We start from the raw sequence: 16675 nt of genomic DNA, 5'->3' as shown, positions 1-16675 counted from the left end.
TAAGGCGGTCCCTGCGCATGCCCTACTGGGAGGGTCTCTCTCAGCGCCTGGGGCTGCAGACACTTGTGTGTAGAGTCTACTACTTGGTGGTAGTCAGGGCCACCACAGGCTATGGCTTCAAGAGGCAGTGGGATAAAAGGCTGTGCCCTGGATAGAAAAGTAACCCAGACACTACTGCTTATTTTCCTGGCATGCAACTGGGACCAGTGGCCCAGGTGTCACTGCTGCCACCCTGGCTGATGCACAGAAAGGAGGGTCAGATCTATTTTAAGGATCTGTTTGCCCAGTCACATTGAGAAACTGCTACTTTAAAAACAGCTGTTTACCAGGAAAGTAAAGGCCCCTGCAAAATAAAAGGTTAGTATACTATCCCTGGTAACTCTTTAAACCAAAGCAAACATCCAGGCAGGCCATGTTTGCACTGCACCCTTCTTGCTTTCTGCCCTTGGTCACTTGATTCCCAAGGTTCTTGGTTGATTTCTTCCTCAGAGTTAAGCTGAGAAAGAGCAAATGATAATATCAAAGCACAGGGGTCTCTAGAGAGCAAGGGAGTTATAAACACACAGCAGTTCTATTGTTACTTGATGAGTTTGTTACTACTGTTCTGTTGTTACTTTGGTTGGTTTGTTTTAGGAGAGTGAAGGAGTTTGATCAGGCAAAATCTGAAAGAATCTGGAAGATCTAAGACCTTTCAGCAGAAATGTGCCTTCTACCTTGTATTATCCATTTTCATGCTGCTGATAAAGACATACCTGAGACTGGAAAGAAAAAGAGGTTTAATGGACTTACAGTTCCACATGACTGGGGAGCCCTCACAATCATGGCAGAGGGCAAGGAGAAGCAAGTCATGTATTTCACAGATGATGGCAGGCAAAGAGAGAGAGCTTGTGCAAGGAAACGCCCATTTTTAAAACCATCAGATCTTGTGAGACTTATTCACTATCATGAGAACCCCACCACGAGAAAGACTCACCGACATGATTTAATTACCTCCCACCAGGTGCCTCCCATGACACGGGAATTATGGGAGCTACAATTCAAGATGAGATTTGGGTGTGGACACAGCCAAACCACATCACACCTGTATTTCAGGATTCTGGTATTAGTGTATGGGAAGTAACATCAAATATGGTCTACAGTGATATTGTTCAAACTAGAGGTCCAAACCATCAAGGCAACTCCAAGAGCATTAAAATCAACATTTGGAGAGGCACCAAGTGTGGAGACAGTGCAGTGGCTGGCACTTTCTACAAACCGTCGGAGCAGTATGCTCCCAGTTTCTCCACGGACATCACTAAACCTTCTTTACTTCCCAGCTTCTAAGATCTGCTACCTCATTAAATCACATCAACTTAGGAAATCTTCATGAGCCCTATCCTGTAGAATTTATAGTTTTGCTTAGGGCATAGTATGACACATATTTCTAATAGAGAAAACAGTACAATATATGAATACTACAGAATAAGTGGCATTTAAAAAATGCAGGGTGCAGGTGGGAGGTAGATCTGTGTGCCCTAGAGCACACAATGAAAAACACATTGCCTGTCATGGAAATTGAAGTCCTTAGCCTGACCTCCAAAGCTTTCCATAATCTGACACCAATCTCCCTCTCAGCCCTATCTCCCAGGACTCCTCCTATACAGTCAAACCAGACTTCCCCTAAGCTCACCTTGCTCTATGGCTGGGTTTTTGCCACTTAACACAATCATTCCTTTCCCCTCTTCTTCCTTCAGTCACTTCACACACGTCCAGTGATTCTGCTCTCCAAATGCTAACTAGGTTCCAGGTCTGGCTCGCATTTCTCCTGTTCCTTGAAACCTTTCCAGCCCATCCCAGTCCTCAGTGACCTCACCGTACTCTGAACTCACAGCACTCTCTGTCCACCATGCACACCACTCTTCGTACATCACGCACAGTACTCACTGCCTGGATGCTCCTTTTGTTCATGAATGGGTCGCAGCCTTGTGAGGGCTCCGATTGGTTGCTATCTTGGACACTGACTTCTCCTTTGATCTCTCCTCATATCATCTCACAACTATATTATCTTCTCTTTGATGGCTTGCATTTTTGAATACTCTTCAGCTTCTAGCACAGGGCCCAATGCACAGAAGGCCATCAATAACTATTTGTGAAACGAATGACAATACAGAAAATGATTTGATGCTCAATTATGTTTCTGCCTCAAGAGTTAAAAAGAAGGGGCTACTTTATTGAGGGTCTGTCATTTTCACTTGTTCAGCACTTTAACATCCATCTAAAATGTAGATATATTATCTTCAACTTATGTAATATGAAAATGAGGTTCAATAAGTTCAACATATGTCAGCAATAATAAGACAGTTGAGAGGCAAACTCTGGTGTGCCTGACTTGGAATACCAGGCAACATGCACTACCTCCCACCTAAGCATCCGTCTGTGGGCAGGTTGCTGTAGTTTCTTCCTGTGAGTCTCTCAGATGACTTTTGCTTTTTATTTATTTATTTATTTATTTATTTATTTATTTATTTAGAGATGGAGTTTCGCTCTTGTTGCCCAGGCTAGAGTGCAATGGTACAATCTCGGCTCACTGCAACCTCCGCCTCCCGGGTTCAAGCAATTCTCCTGCCTCAGCCTCCCAAGTAGCTGAGATTACAGGCACCTGCCACCATGCCTGGCCAAGTTTTTGTGTTTTTAGTAGAGATACAGTTTCACCATGTTGGCCAGGCTGATCTCCAACTCCTGACCTCAGGTGATCCACCTGCCTTGGCCTCCCAAAGTGCTGGGGTTACAAGCGTAAGCCACCGTGCCCGGCCCATGACTTTTACTTAATTGCCCCATGCACTCTCCCTCCCTTCAAGCCACCTCCAAAGAGCTACTTTTCCTGGAACCACTGCATGCTTTCATGTTTCTGTGCAAATCCCTTACAATTCCTTCAGCTGGAAAATCACCTTCCATCTTTTCTACCTGTGCTATCTTATGTATCTTTGAAAGCTCAGCTGAAATGAATATTCCCTCCATCAGGTTTTCTGTTAATGAAATTAAGTGCTCTCACATCTGAGTCCTCAAGGTCCCAGTGCCTCTTCCAGAGTTTAAAATGCATTTGATTTTGTTTCAAGTTCCAATCAGTTGTTTACCTCTCTGCTTCCTCTCTTAGGCTGTAAGCAACCCAAGGGCAGGGAACACACTCTCTTCATTTCTGTAACCTGGGTCTTGCACGACAGCAGCAGGGTGTCCCAAAAGTCTTTGGTGGTGCAGGTGGCTGCTGCTTGCCAGTGCAGAGAATTGATTCAGTCACGTCACACACCTTCAGTGATTCTGCTCAGGCAATAAGCCACTGGGATACCAATGAAAGACAAAGAAAGGAAGCTCCAAGCAGACTTCCTATGTCAGTTCCCAATGTGCAACCCAGGGGTTTCACCTTGAAACCATGTAGTCTCCAGTTTTAAGTGATTCAAGAATGTTTTGACCTCAGGGGTTTCACCTTGAAACCATGTAGTCTCCAGTTTTAAGTGATTCAAGAATGTTTTGACCTCAGGGGTTTCACCTTGAAACCATGTAGTCTCCAGTTTTAAGTGATTCAAGAATGTTTTGACCTCCCTTCTTAATCTAATCTATGGTTTCCAAGATAGTTAATGCCTCAGAGAGAGGCCGTCACAAGGGTCCCTGTTCTTTAAAGTGCCAAGAAAAAAAAAATGGATAGATCCTTTGTAGCATGCCTTTCGTAGTAAGGTGTAACCTCGAGGTTTGAAAAATGAATGAATGAGGCCGGTGTGTTGGCTCATGCCTGTAATCCCAACACTTTGGGAGGCTGAGGCAGACGGATCACTTGAGGACAGGAATTTGACCAGCCAGGCCAACATGGCGAAACCCCATCTCTACAAAAATTAGCTGAGTGCTGTGGTGTGCACCTGTAATCCCAGCTACTCCCAAGGCTGAGGCAGGAGAATCGCTTGAACCCAGGAGTCGATGGCTGCAGTGGGCTGAGATTGCACCACACTGCACTCCAGCCTATATGGCAGAGCAAAATGCCATCTGAAAGAAAGAAAAAAAGAAAAGGAGAGAGAGACAGAAGAAAGAAGGAGGAAGGAGAAAGGAAAATAAAATAAAAGAGAAAAAAAAAGGAATGAATGATAAACATGCTATTTAAATGAAGAAAAAGGATATTTGTTTGGTTTGCCTTATAGAGTTCGGCCCCTCCGAAGATTCTAAGACAAATTACATTTAACAGTGGAGACTGGACTTCCTGCTGAAGAACAAGCAACCATAAAGGGATAAGCAGCTCAGCAGCAGCCCAGTAACACAACCAGTGACAATCTGTACACCAAGTTTCTGTGGCATACTGCTCCTTGAAGGCAGGGCTTGAAAGCTTTCATTCTTTTTCTTCCTTCTTCCTCTTCCTCCTCCTCCTTATTCCTTCCTTCCTCTCTCTCTCGCTTGCTTCCTTGCTTCTGCTTCTTCTTCTTCCTCCTCCTCCTCCTCCTTCTCTCTCAGCAGATCAGGAAATTTTAATTCTACATTCCCAGTTCTTAGCACACAGCCTAAGACGCAGTAGACACTTGGTACATATTTGCCAATGGATACTCATACTTGCTTTTCTTTCTCTCCTTTTTTTAATTTTTCTGAGACAGGGTCTCACTATATTGCCCAGGCTGGTCTTGAACTCCTGGACTCAAGCAATTCTCCTGCCTTGGCCTCCCAAAGTGCTGGGATGACAGGCGTTAGCCACCACACTGACCTTTTTATCTTCCATCTTTCTCTTTCTTTTTCCTCCTTTAACATCTCCTTCCTGCCCATTCAGGACCTGTTGAGCCTGCATTACTAAAAATAACTGAGGCCCTAATTACTAAAGGTGATTACCTTTCCCTTCTGTACCTTTGCCCTACCCGCCTCCCACCCCATCCTCACAGGCAATACATAGGTACTCTTTGTGAAATATTAAATCCTATTTTTTAAAAAACTGATGGTTCCCAAATTGGGCACAGTGGCTCATGCCTGTGGGAAGCTGGGGCAGGAGGATGGCTCAATGCCAGGAGTTCGTGACCAGCCTGGACAACAAAATCAGATTCCCATCTCCAAAAAATAAAAATTAGCTGGGTGTGGTAGTGCATACCTGTAGTCCTAGGTACTTGGATGGCTGAAGCAGGAGGATCTCTCGAGCCCAGGAGATTAAGGCTGCAGTGAGCTATGATCACTCCACTGCACTCCATCCTGAGGGATAGTGCAAGACCCCGTCCCAAAAAACAAACGAACTAACTAACAAACAAAAAACAAAACCCACCAAAACCCTGATGATTCCCTCATTTTCTGGATGGCTCAGAACGATCGTATGCCTCTTGGGTAATCCAGCCCTTCTATTTCTTCATCTTCACCCTCATTTTTCTACTCACTTCCTTCCTACTTCCAGTGGTCTCAGTCCCTGGGTCGTCAGCTGCTAACCCATAAAGGTGAGAAACACGACCCTTGGAGTCTTAGAGCCATTCCTTGGGACGCTCCCTTGAAGCTCATGTGGGATTTCTTCTCTTTTTAGATGAAGTTTCACTCCGTCACCAGGCTGGAGTGCAGTGGTACCATCTCGACTCACTGCAATCTCCGCCTCCCAGGTTCAAGCAATTCTCCTGCCTCAGTGTCCCCAGTAGCTGGGATTACACACATGCACTACCATGCCCAGCTAATTTTTGTATTTTTAGTAGAGACAGGGTTTCACCATGTTGGCCAAGATGGTTTCGATCTCTTGACCTCGTGATCCGCCCGCCTCGGCCTCCCAAAGCGCTGGGATTATAGGCGTGAGCCACCACGCCTGGCCTCGTGTGGGATTTCTTTGAGACGGGTTCATAGCTGCTGTTGGCTGCCCTCCCCACCTACACTCCACTCTCCTGTCCTATGCCAGTCCCAAAGAACCCGAAAGACTACCTCTGTCCTGGCTCTGGAGACTGGACACATAGGCTGTGCCTTCGGGGTGTGCTAGCCACCATCACTGAGGAAAACAGTGCATTCTGTTCTGGAGTATGTGCCAGATTAAGGGCAACCCAGGGAATCTGGAATATAAACAATGATGTGGGAGCATAATGTTGGCACTCTCAGGAAAACAGATAAAATTCCCTTGTCCAATCCAGTTTTATTTTTTGGAGACCATTTTACTTTCTTGAGCATCAAAACATACACACGCATAGGGTTTTTTGTTTTTGTTTTGAGACGGAATCTCGCTCTATCGCCCAGGCCAAAGTGCAGTGGCAAGATCTCGGCTTACTGCAACCTCTACCTGCCACCCCCCGTCCCCCTGCTGCCAGGCTGAAGCAATTCTCTTCCTCAGCCTCCTGAGTAGCTGGGACTACAGGCACATGCCACCACTCCTGGCTGATTTTTGTATTTTTAGTAGAAGCAAAGTTTCACCATGTTGCCCAGGCTGGTCTCAAACTCCTGACCTCATGTGATCCACCCGCCTTGGCCTTCCAAAGTGTGGGGATTACAGGCATGAGCCACCTCACCCTGTCACCCACATAGTTTTGAACCCTGGTCCCACCTGTCAGGTAGCCGGTTCACACTCCATCCCAGAGGAAGCTCTTAGGTCAAGGGCTGGGAATTTCGAGAGGGGCAACGAGTAGCTGGAAGCCATGTTCCCATGCCCACCTCTTACCCAGCCTCCTGCCCCACATCCTCCCCACAGATCTCACGTAAAGGGCCTGTGCCTTGCAGTGAGGGGTGTTTCATCTACCTGCCTTCCTGATAAACTTTCAGACAGAAGTATGTATGTGTGTGTGTCTGTGTGTGTATCTATGAGAGTGTGTGTGTGTGTGTGTGTGTCTGTGTGTGGTGTTAAATGGGGATGTTAATATAGTCAATACTAATTCCTAGATAAGAGCATTGTCTTCGTCAAGACTAATTCAATACTAATACCTAGATAAAAACATTATCTTAATCTTGGAAGGTGAATACCTATTCATTAAATGATCATTGCTTTGGAAGAATTTTTAATGGGTAATACTCAGAAAACAATGCCAATGTGGGTGGGAAGAAAAGCAGGACCTCAAATAGACACCATGTGTTACAAGCAGAGATAGAGATAAAGATAGGCGTTGAACAAAGAGAGAAGGAAATACACCAAAATGCCCAGAGAGGTTTTCTCCAGGTTTGGAGTCACAATGATCTTTGCTTTCTTCTTTCCTGTATATTTCTGTGCTGCCCAAGTCTTTTACTGTGAGCAAACGTGACTCTAGTAATGGTGGGGATCAATAATTTTTTAATTTGTTTTTCAAATGTAGAACACTTTGCTCTGCCTCCCAGTGTCATCAAGAAGCCCAGATGAAAGCTGAGTGACGTGGCTGGGCACGGTGGCTCACGCCTGTAATCCCAGCACTTTGGGAAGCCGAGGCGGGTGAATCATGAGGTCAAGAGATCAAGACCATCCTGGCCGACACAGTGAAACCCGGTCTCTACTAAAAATACAAAAATTAGTTGGGCGTGGTGGTGCACACCTGTAGTCCCAGCTACTCAGGAGGCTGAGGCAGGAGAATCGCTTGAACTGGGGAGGCAGAGATTGCAGTCAGCCGAAATCGTGCCACTGCACTCCAGCCTGACAACAGAGCAAGACTCCATCTCAAAAAAAAAAAAAAAAATCCTGAAAGTTGAGGAGTGACCTGAGTACTAAGGCCTTCAGATCCTCCTACGCCATGGCACAGGCCCTCCCTCCTATTGTCCAGCACAGTGTCCGGCGAAGGCCATTACCTTTATATGAGGGCAGAAGGTGAGCTAAAGCCCTATGGGAGAGGTGGCTCAGGCATAAATAGGCCTGTAGGAACAAAGCTCAGAGACAGACCTGTGGCCAGTGGCTCCACAGCTATGCCCCAACCCCAGTGCACCCCTAGAGCTTGCTCCAAAATGATTCAAAGAGTAGGAGGAGAACAAGGCAAAGGAGACAAAAAGGGGATTACTGGGAAAGCATTAGAACTATCCTGGGCCAGGCATGGTGGCTCATGCCTGTAATCCCAACACTTTGGAAGGCCAAGGTGGGTAGATTACTTAAGGCCAGGAGTTTGAGACCAGCCTGACCAACATGGCAAAACCTTGTCTCTACCAAAAATATATATATATATAAAAACTAGCCTGGCGTGGCGATGGGCACCTGTAGTCCCAGCTACTCAGGAGGCTGTGGCAAGAGAATTACTTGAACTCAGGAGGCGAAGGCTGCAGTTAGCCAAGACTGTGCCACTGCACTCCAGCTAGGGCAACAGAGTAAGACTCTGTCTCAAAAAAGAAAAAGAAAGAGAAAGAGAAAGAGAAAGAGAAAGAGAGAGAGGAAGGAAGGAAGGAAGGAAGGAAGGAAGGAAGGAAGGAAGGAAGGAAGGAAGGAAGGAAGGAAGGAAGGAAGGAGGGAGGGAAGGAGGGAAGGAGGGAAGGAGGGAAGGAGGGAAGGAGGGAAGGAGGGAAGGAGGGAAGGAGGGAAGGAGGGAAGGAGGGAAGGAAGGAGGGAAGGAGGGAAGGAGGGAGGGAAGGAGGGAAGGAAGGAGGGAAGGAGGGAAGGAAGGAAGGAAGGAAGGAAGGAAGGAGGAAAGGAAGGAGGGAAGGAAGGAGGAAAGGAAGGAGGGAAAGAAGGGAGAGAGAAAGGAAAAGAAAGGAGAGGAAACAGGAGGGGAGAGGAGGGGAGGGGAGGGGAGAGGAGGGGAGGGGAGAGGAGAGGAAGGGAGGGGAGAGGAGAGGAGAGTGCCCTGCTCAGGAGGTAGCAGATTTCCAGGGACCCCTGAGGGTCAGAAGAGGAGGACTGGGAGAAAGCAAGGAGTTGAGGCAAGGTTCACATCAGCTCACCCACCTCCTCCTCCAGCTCTAACCATCCTTTTCATTGACAGATCTTTTTAACTGCCTTTTGTTTCTCTTATCTCCCTCACCCAGCCACCAGCATCTACCCCCACCCACAACTTAATTGCAACACCATCTACTGAGCTCCCAGGGCCTGCAGCTGCTGCTGCCTGGGGTGACAGTCACACCCCGGTTTTTGAAGGGAATGAGCTTATGAGGTCAGGGAGGAAGGGGGAATTGGGGGCTGGGGAGAAGCAAAGCTTGGAGTAAACTTCCCAGAACTGCAGAGGTGGCGGAGACTCTTCTTACGTTGTCACTGTGGTCAGAGCCTTGAGCTACTGTCAAGTGTTGGGTTCAGAGTGGGTGGGTGTCCAAGGAGAAGAAACTGGAAACAGCAGGTAGGACAGGGCAGGCACAAAAGTGTTGTGGGTAATTCCTACTGGGAGAATTGATAACTTTTGCATTCATCTGGCAGGGCCCTCTGGAAGCCGCAATAAGTTGACATCTGTTCTTTAGCTACTAATGCCAAATAGATTACTTGACAGTAGTTTAATATGCACAACTAGGAACTCTGTGTGTGTGTGTGTGTGTGTGTGTGTGTGTGTTGGTGGAGGGTGGGTGGGTGGAAGGGGAGCGAGAGGAAAGATCTTTCCAGAGGGTAGGAGGACTATCTGCATTCCTCCAAATTTCTGGAGAAAGAACTTGATAACAAATTCAGAAAAGTATATTAAGTCCTGGGGGATTCTGAGCCAATCTTTCCACAGCTGGAAATGTCAACATCTGTCCTTCGGTCCTCCTTGTCCTCAATTTCTTTTTGGAAAATTGACCCTGCTTTGATAAGAATGTCTGTGTTTTTGAAAAACATAACCCATCACGTATGATCTCCATGGCAATGATATTTTGCTATAAGAGACAGTAGTAGGATATGGTGGTAAGAACATGCACCTCAGAACCAGACACCTGGGTAAAAGTCTGACACTGACAGTTACAAGCTGGGTGAGCAGTTTGATCACTTGCAAAGTTGGTTGACACTAGTTCCTTCCTCACACAGTTGTTGTAAGAAATGAATGACAGGGTCTGAGAACACGCAGTAGAAGAAAAAAAAAAGAAAGAAAGAAATGAGTGGGCATATGCACCGTGCTGAAGCACAGAGCCTGGTATGTGGTCAGCACTTAGCAGGTGAGGGCTGCTGTGATCACTGCATAAGGTCAGCACCCTCCGTATGACCCCACCCCAAATCCAGCCACTCCAGGTATGTAGCGATGAACTAAGCATTAGAGCACAGGGCCTAACGATGGCATGGCTGCAGGCCAAATCCTGCCTGTTGCCCACTTAGCCCAAGAGTTAACATTTTTCTACATTTTTTAATCACTGGGGTACAAGAAGTCAAAAACAAGAATAATATTTCATGCCACATGAAAAACAGATGAAATTCAGACTTCAGTGTCCATAAATGAGTTTTCTGAAGCACAACCACATTCATTTGTTTATGTATCTTCTCTAAGACTGCTTTTCCGCTGCAACAACAGAGCTGAGCAGGTACAACACAGATGTATGACCCACAAAGTGTAGAATATCTACCATCTGGCCTTTTACAAAAAAAGTTTGATCAGCCTTGCATTAGAGGATCAGCAGTCCAATTCCAGCCCTGCTTCCCACCTTCCAAATAGAGATAACAGTTTCTCTTCTGTCACTGAAAAACCCTCACCAGCATGCACGTGCACGCGCACGCGTGCACACACACACACACACACACAAACACACCCCACATGCCATTTGGCTCATTCACCATGATGCTGTTAACACCAGCTGGCCTCCACTTTGGAAAGTGTAAGACTAGATTAGGCTATAAAGCATTACTGTTATTTTCTAAGCAAGCACTTGGGGGTGGTGCAATCCCAGTCGACACTACTGAAACAACTCAATGTGCTCTTTGTTCTCCAAGCCCTTGATCTTTCATTCTTATTACTGCTTCTCAGGGCCTGCTGTGTCCATTTGAACTGGCTCAGCTGGAAAAAATATGAGTTGGGTTTTGTTTACACCTTAATCAGCTGACTAGAAAGGGGTTAGAAAGAAGAGAGTGAGGAAGCATTAAAATACATACATTATTGAGTGTTTGCTATATGCCAGGCACTCTGGAATTACAGTAATGTATTAATAAGGAAAGGTCCCTGAGAGAGGGAGAGACACACAAAAAGGCAAGTAGTTATAAAATAATGGAATAATTCCTATATAGAGACATAAACAAAGCGCTGAGGGAACAAAAACTAATTCTACTAGGTTTTGAAGAGGAGCATCAGGAAAAGTCACAGGGGGTGACAGCTTTGGCCTAGGAGGCTTTGAAGAGTGGGGAAAGTTGGTTAGGTGAGAAGAGAGGGTTTATCCTTGGTGAACAGGAAAATAGCAGCAGCAAAAGCAAAGAGCAAAGAGGGAGGAGGATATGTATGGCACGTTCAATCAGCAGGGGGTGCAGGAGGAGATTCCAGGAGACAGGCTGGGGCTGGACTACGGAGGAGCCTCTGTACCACCCTCAGGGGATGGCACTTTATCCTGGAGGTGATGGAGAGTCTGCAGATTTTTAAAAGAGGGGAGAGAGAAAATCAGATGTGTGCTTTGAAGATGATCAGAAGCAACATGGAGGGATGTGCTGACACAAAGAAAACCCGAGGGCATACCAGCATCTAATTGGATGCAAGGCAAGAGAAGCCAACTAAAGATGGGAAAAAGAAGAACCCAGAACGAAAAGTATTGCCAAAGCTTTGGAGAAGGAAGTTTCAGAAGTTTCTCTGCCACTGGAGAGGGTCAAGAGAATTAAAAACAAAAACAAATAAACAAAACCCCACAAAGCACAAACTCTCTCAAATAATGGATTCCCATAAAGCTCACTTGGAATTCTGTGAAAGGGTAACACCTTGGAGAGTTATAAAAATCAGTTGGCCTGCTTCCAGAACTCAGTGCCTAGGGTTAATAAACTGGAAAGCAGAGGCGTTTTCCAAGACAGATGATTGGTTTTGATGGGCACCAAAAAGAAGCTGTTGGGTTTGCAAAAAGGAGTCATTGGTGACTCAGCCAGGAAATATTTCAGTAGAGCAATAGGAGCAGAGACCAATTTATGTGGTTTCAGAAGTCAGTGAATTTGAAGAAATAGAAACAAGGAGTCAAGCATGCACTTTCAAAAGTGGCATTTCTACAACTGTTTTATGCTTTCCTAGTTTCTTTTTCTCTCTCTCTCTTAAACACCAATTGTCTGTCCTGGAAAACACTTCTGCTTTCAATTCACTGGGTGCTGTGTTCCGAAAATAGACCAATCCATTTTCAAAACTCTCCAAGGTCACATTTACCCTTTCACAGAATTCCAAGAGGGTCTTACAGGAACCCACGATTTGTAGGGTTTCTGCTCTTGCCAAAAAAGTGTTTCTACAGAAAATCAATGAAAAGATTGAAAAGTCCCTGGGGGAGTGGGGGTACTGCCCACAGGATGGGTTCCCCTGTAAAGGGGTCTGCCATGGTTCTGCGTAGGCAGTCAGTCTTCCTCTCTCTCCAGTGAACGGCACAGTGCCACTGAAGAAGGAGAAGGGGGTGGCTGCACTCTCAAGCTTCTCTTCTAACACCAAGCTTTCTTTCCTACTTTAGCTTGAGACCAACAAAAAGTAGAGAACTTAGGGTAGTGTGGGACCAGGTCCCTCGTGAGCTGGGTTCTAGTTCCAACTCTACTTCTTATCCCCAGGTTCTACCAGGTTCTAGTTTGATTTTCTTAAAATGCAAATATGATTAATACATTTGCTTAAAACCTTCAGTGATTTCACCTTGCCCTAGAATTAAGCTCAGTATTCTTAGTAGGAACAAACAGCACCTTCCGCATCTAATAGCTGCTAGATCTCTCCTCCAATTCTCTTGTCCAAACAAGTGGATTTTTTTTTCTCCCAAAGCAACATGCTGTTCTCTATCCTTGTAGCTTTGACATGTACTAATCTTCACCCTAGATGCCTCCGTTTTCACACTATCTGGCAACCTTGAACTCCTCTCAGTTTTGATGCCAGCTTCTTCAGGGAACTCTTTTCAATTCCCTAGGCTTGGTTAGACACTTAGATCAGATTATATATTTATTTCCTAGCACTCAAATGCCTTGTGTCAGTTCTTTAAGGTCAGTCTCTCCTACTAGATTAAGCATCCATCAGGGCAGGGAGCTGATCTGCCTTTTTACTACTAAGACCCTAGCACCAAGCATCAAAAAATGAATAACGTGTTCTCTTGTTGATTCATTCATTCATTCAATATGTTGTAAGTAGCTGATCATACAATATATGAAAAATCTCTTCAAAAAATATAAGATCCAAATATTTGGAACATTTTTGAAGAAAAATGCAGTCAATGTAAATCTAGTCAACAGTCCTGGAGCCAAAACTCAAAATGTGCCTTTATAATAAAGAATGATACTATTATGATTACTATACATGGCTTCAAACTGGTTTTTATATCTCATTATTCTTATAATCAAATTATTATATTAATATGTCACAAATAATATACATTTGCTCTCAGACAGGTCATTATATCTTAGTACCAGAAGGGATCTTAGAGAGTTCCTAACTCTACTCCTTGGATTTTTGGGGACTATATCAAATTTAAATATCCTAGATCCCATAAATCATTGACATTTCACAGAAATTCTAATATTCCTACAAATAATATCTGAAAGAGTTAAGTTAGCAAACATCACAATGACTTAGTAAACTGAGTTCATCAAACATGCAAATATGAGTAAAATACTCTATCTACTTCTATTGTAAATAAATGGTGAGAATTACAATTCTCACCATTTTATTCACTAAAGTTTTTTCCCTGAACTTTTTTATTGAATTGCCCAAATCTTTGAATGATACTTGATATATTTTTACAAATATATACAACCATAAAGCTGCCATTCGGATCAATATGTACATTATCTACACCTCATACACTGCCCTCTGCCCCATTCTGATCAACCTCTTGGCCAATGTGCCCAGTGAACTAAACCTTCTTTAATATAAAACATTACAAACACTGAAGTATTTTTGACTACACTTGTTTCTTTTGTCTATCTTTAATAAAGATAATTCATTCATGCAATTCAGTGTTTTATATCTTTGCACCACTTCCTATATAAATAAAATCACAAATCAGGATAAAAACAATTCTTTTGAGCCATAGTTTGTCTTCTTTAGAGTTTGGAAAATATACCCACAACAATGACTTCATCTAGTCTAGCTCCCCATTTGCCTGAGCCTTTATCTGACAAAAGAACTCCCTGTTCTCAGGATTTCCAAATGTTCTAATAAAAGCATGGAGAGGAACGATTCCCCCCTCTGTCTTCAAGGATGAGGCAGATATTCTTGTTCAGATAAAGCCTCCCAGCCTCCAGGCACCTAGGCAAAATAAAAAAAACCTCATCTTTCTTCATCTCTTCTGGGACTATCTCAGAAAGTTGGATTTTTTCCCCCATGCAAATTCCTCCTCCCCCACACTACCACATTCTTTGAAAATCAAAAAGTCCAAGAGTAGAGTTAGGCATGGGTGGCACACACTTGTAATCCCAGCTCCTTGGAGGCTGAGGAGGGAGGATTACTTAATTAAGAAAAAGCAAAACAAAAAAAGAGTTGAGTTATAGTTTCACCAAGTCTTTGTGAATACAAAATACTTAAAATGGCAAAGCCAGCATGGAAGCCAGCATGGAAAACATGGGGGAGACATAGACCCAGGTATCTCCTGAATGCTTACCAGATGTCAGGCAGTACACTAGTATACCAGATGTCAAGCAGTAGATTAGACAAATATGTCACTATTCTCAAGGGGCTTACAGTTTAGTATAAATGATCAATAATAACAGCCAGAATAAAATCTTCATTTATGTAGTACTTACACTGTTCAAGACACGGTGCAAAGCATTTGAATATATATTTTAATATATAATATATACACAATATATATGGCTTTAACACATTTTCTCGTATTTTTAATAACTTTAATCTTCACAGCACATTTAGGAAGAAGATATTGTTTTTAATCCCCTTTTTGATCAGTATATTGAGAGGTTAAGTAACTTGGCCAAGGTCAAGTGGTAAGAATTCAGACTAAGAGTTGAAACTAACACAATTAGAAGTGGGTAATAACAAGTGCATAGATTAGATAGCCAGAATGTATATAAAAGCGTGCTAGGAACACAAAAGAGGGACGACCTTTAGCCCAGCCTGGACAAGTCCAAAGCTTCCTGGAGGAGGTGATATTTGAGCCACACTGAATGGTGGGTGGATTAGGAAGTCAGGCAAGCGGAAGGGCATTCCAGGCAGGAATTTCAGCACCCTGGGAGAGGCAGAGCTGTGAGACAACAAACCAGTGTGGCCATGGATACATGTGGGAGACAAAAGCAGAGGGGTGGGAGGGTGACACCACAAGGGGCTTCATAGGCTGGCAAAGGAGTGTGAAGATTTGGGCCTTATCCTGAAGGCAACAAGAGTGCCCAGGAGGATTTTAAGTAGGGAACTGCCAAGGTCAGATTTGGATGATGCTGGAGATGATTTGCAAAGTGGGAGGTGGTGAGGAAGCAGGGTAGGAAGCCTGGAAGCCAGGGAAAAGAACTATTATGGAACTAAAAATGTCTCTACTTACCTCAGAACCATACGCCACCACCATCTGTGGCCAAGGGAGCCTCACCCTAGTTTCTGACCTCACAAACAGCAGAAGTCATTTCCCCTCCCCTCCCAACTCATGGCATGCAGTCTTCTTCACCCTGCACTAAACACTTTTTCCTCCACGGGACTATTAACTTTAGCCTTTTTAAAAACAGCTTTATTGAAATACAATTCACATGCCATACAATTCACCATTTGAAGTATTAAATTCAATAGCTTTTAGTATATTCACAGAGTTGTGTATCCAGCACCACGATCACTTTTAGAATATTTTCATTATCTCCAAAATAAACTTGCCACCCTTTAGCCACCATCCTCCAACTCCCCCATTCCCTTCAGCCCTAGGCAGCCACTACTTTACTTTCTGCCTCTACAGATTTGTCTATTCCACACATTTTATATAAATGTAACTATACAATATGAGGTCCTTAGTGACTGGCTTCTGTCACTTTGCATAATGTTTCCAAGGTTCATCCATGTTATTGCATGTATCAGTATTTTATTCCTTTTTCTTGTTGAATAATATTCCACTGTATGAATATATCACATTTTATATGTCTTTTAATCAGTTGCTAGACTAAGCCTTGGTTTTTAAACCAACCACTGTCAAAAAGGATGGGTATGTCATCGTTGGCTTATTGTAATCCTCCTCCATCCTTATAGCTTCAGTGCCAGTTCCTCCAACTGAAGTAGAGACTCACACAAAAGGATAGACAAGTGGATGCTAATGTTTCCTGTGCTAGATTATAAACTCCATGAGGGAAGGGCATTTGAGCATCGCGCAAGTGAGGTGTGGTAGACAGCAAAGAGCCTAGGCTTTGGTTTTGTATATATATATATACACACACACACACAACACACATATATATATACATATACACACACATACGTATATGTATATGTATGTGTGTGTGTGTATATATACATATATAGAGAGAGAGAGAAAGAGGGAGAGAGTCTCACTCTGTCACCCAGGCTGGAGTGCAATGGCACCATCATAGCTCACTGCAGCATTGAACTCCTGAGTTCAAGGGAACCTTCCACCTCAGCCTCCTGAGTAGCTGGGACTACATGTGTGTGCCACAACACTCAGCTCATTTATTTGTATTGTTTTGTAGAGATGAGGTCTCACTATGTTGCCCAGGCTGGTCTCAAACCCTGAGCTCAAGTGATCCTCCTTCCTTGGCCTCCCAAAGTGCTAGGATTATGAGCAGAAGCAAAGCTCTTGGCCAGAGCCT

The 16675-nt window shown here is 44.2% G+C and overlaps 1 long non-coding RNA gene across 1 annotated transcript in view; it reads right to left on the bottom strand.

Moving 5' to 3' along the window:
- LOC126940666 (uncharacterized) overlaps nucleotides 1–16675 on the bottom strand; it is a 38621-nt gene that overhangs the window by 16335 nt on the left and 5611 nt on the right. The window contains exon 3 of the long non-coding RNA XR_007720867.1: nucleotides 1924–2122. This is a non-coding gene — a long non-coding RNA (uncharacterized LOC126940666). The remainder of the gene's footprint in view (nucleotides 1–1923; nucleotides 2123–16675) is intronic.

The sequence above is a fragment of the Macaca thibetana genome, chromosome 1, assembly GCF_024542745.1.
Source record: "Macaca thibetana thibetana isolate TM-01 chromosome 1, ASM2454274v1, whole genome shotgun sequence".
Classification (NCBI taxonomy): domain Eukaryota; kingdom Metazoa; phylum Chordata; class Mammalia; order Primates; family Cercopithecidae; genus Macaca; species Macaca thibetana.
Note: the sequence above shows the minus strand (reverse complement) of the source record. Positions and strands in the feature narration are given on the sequence as shown.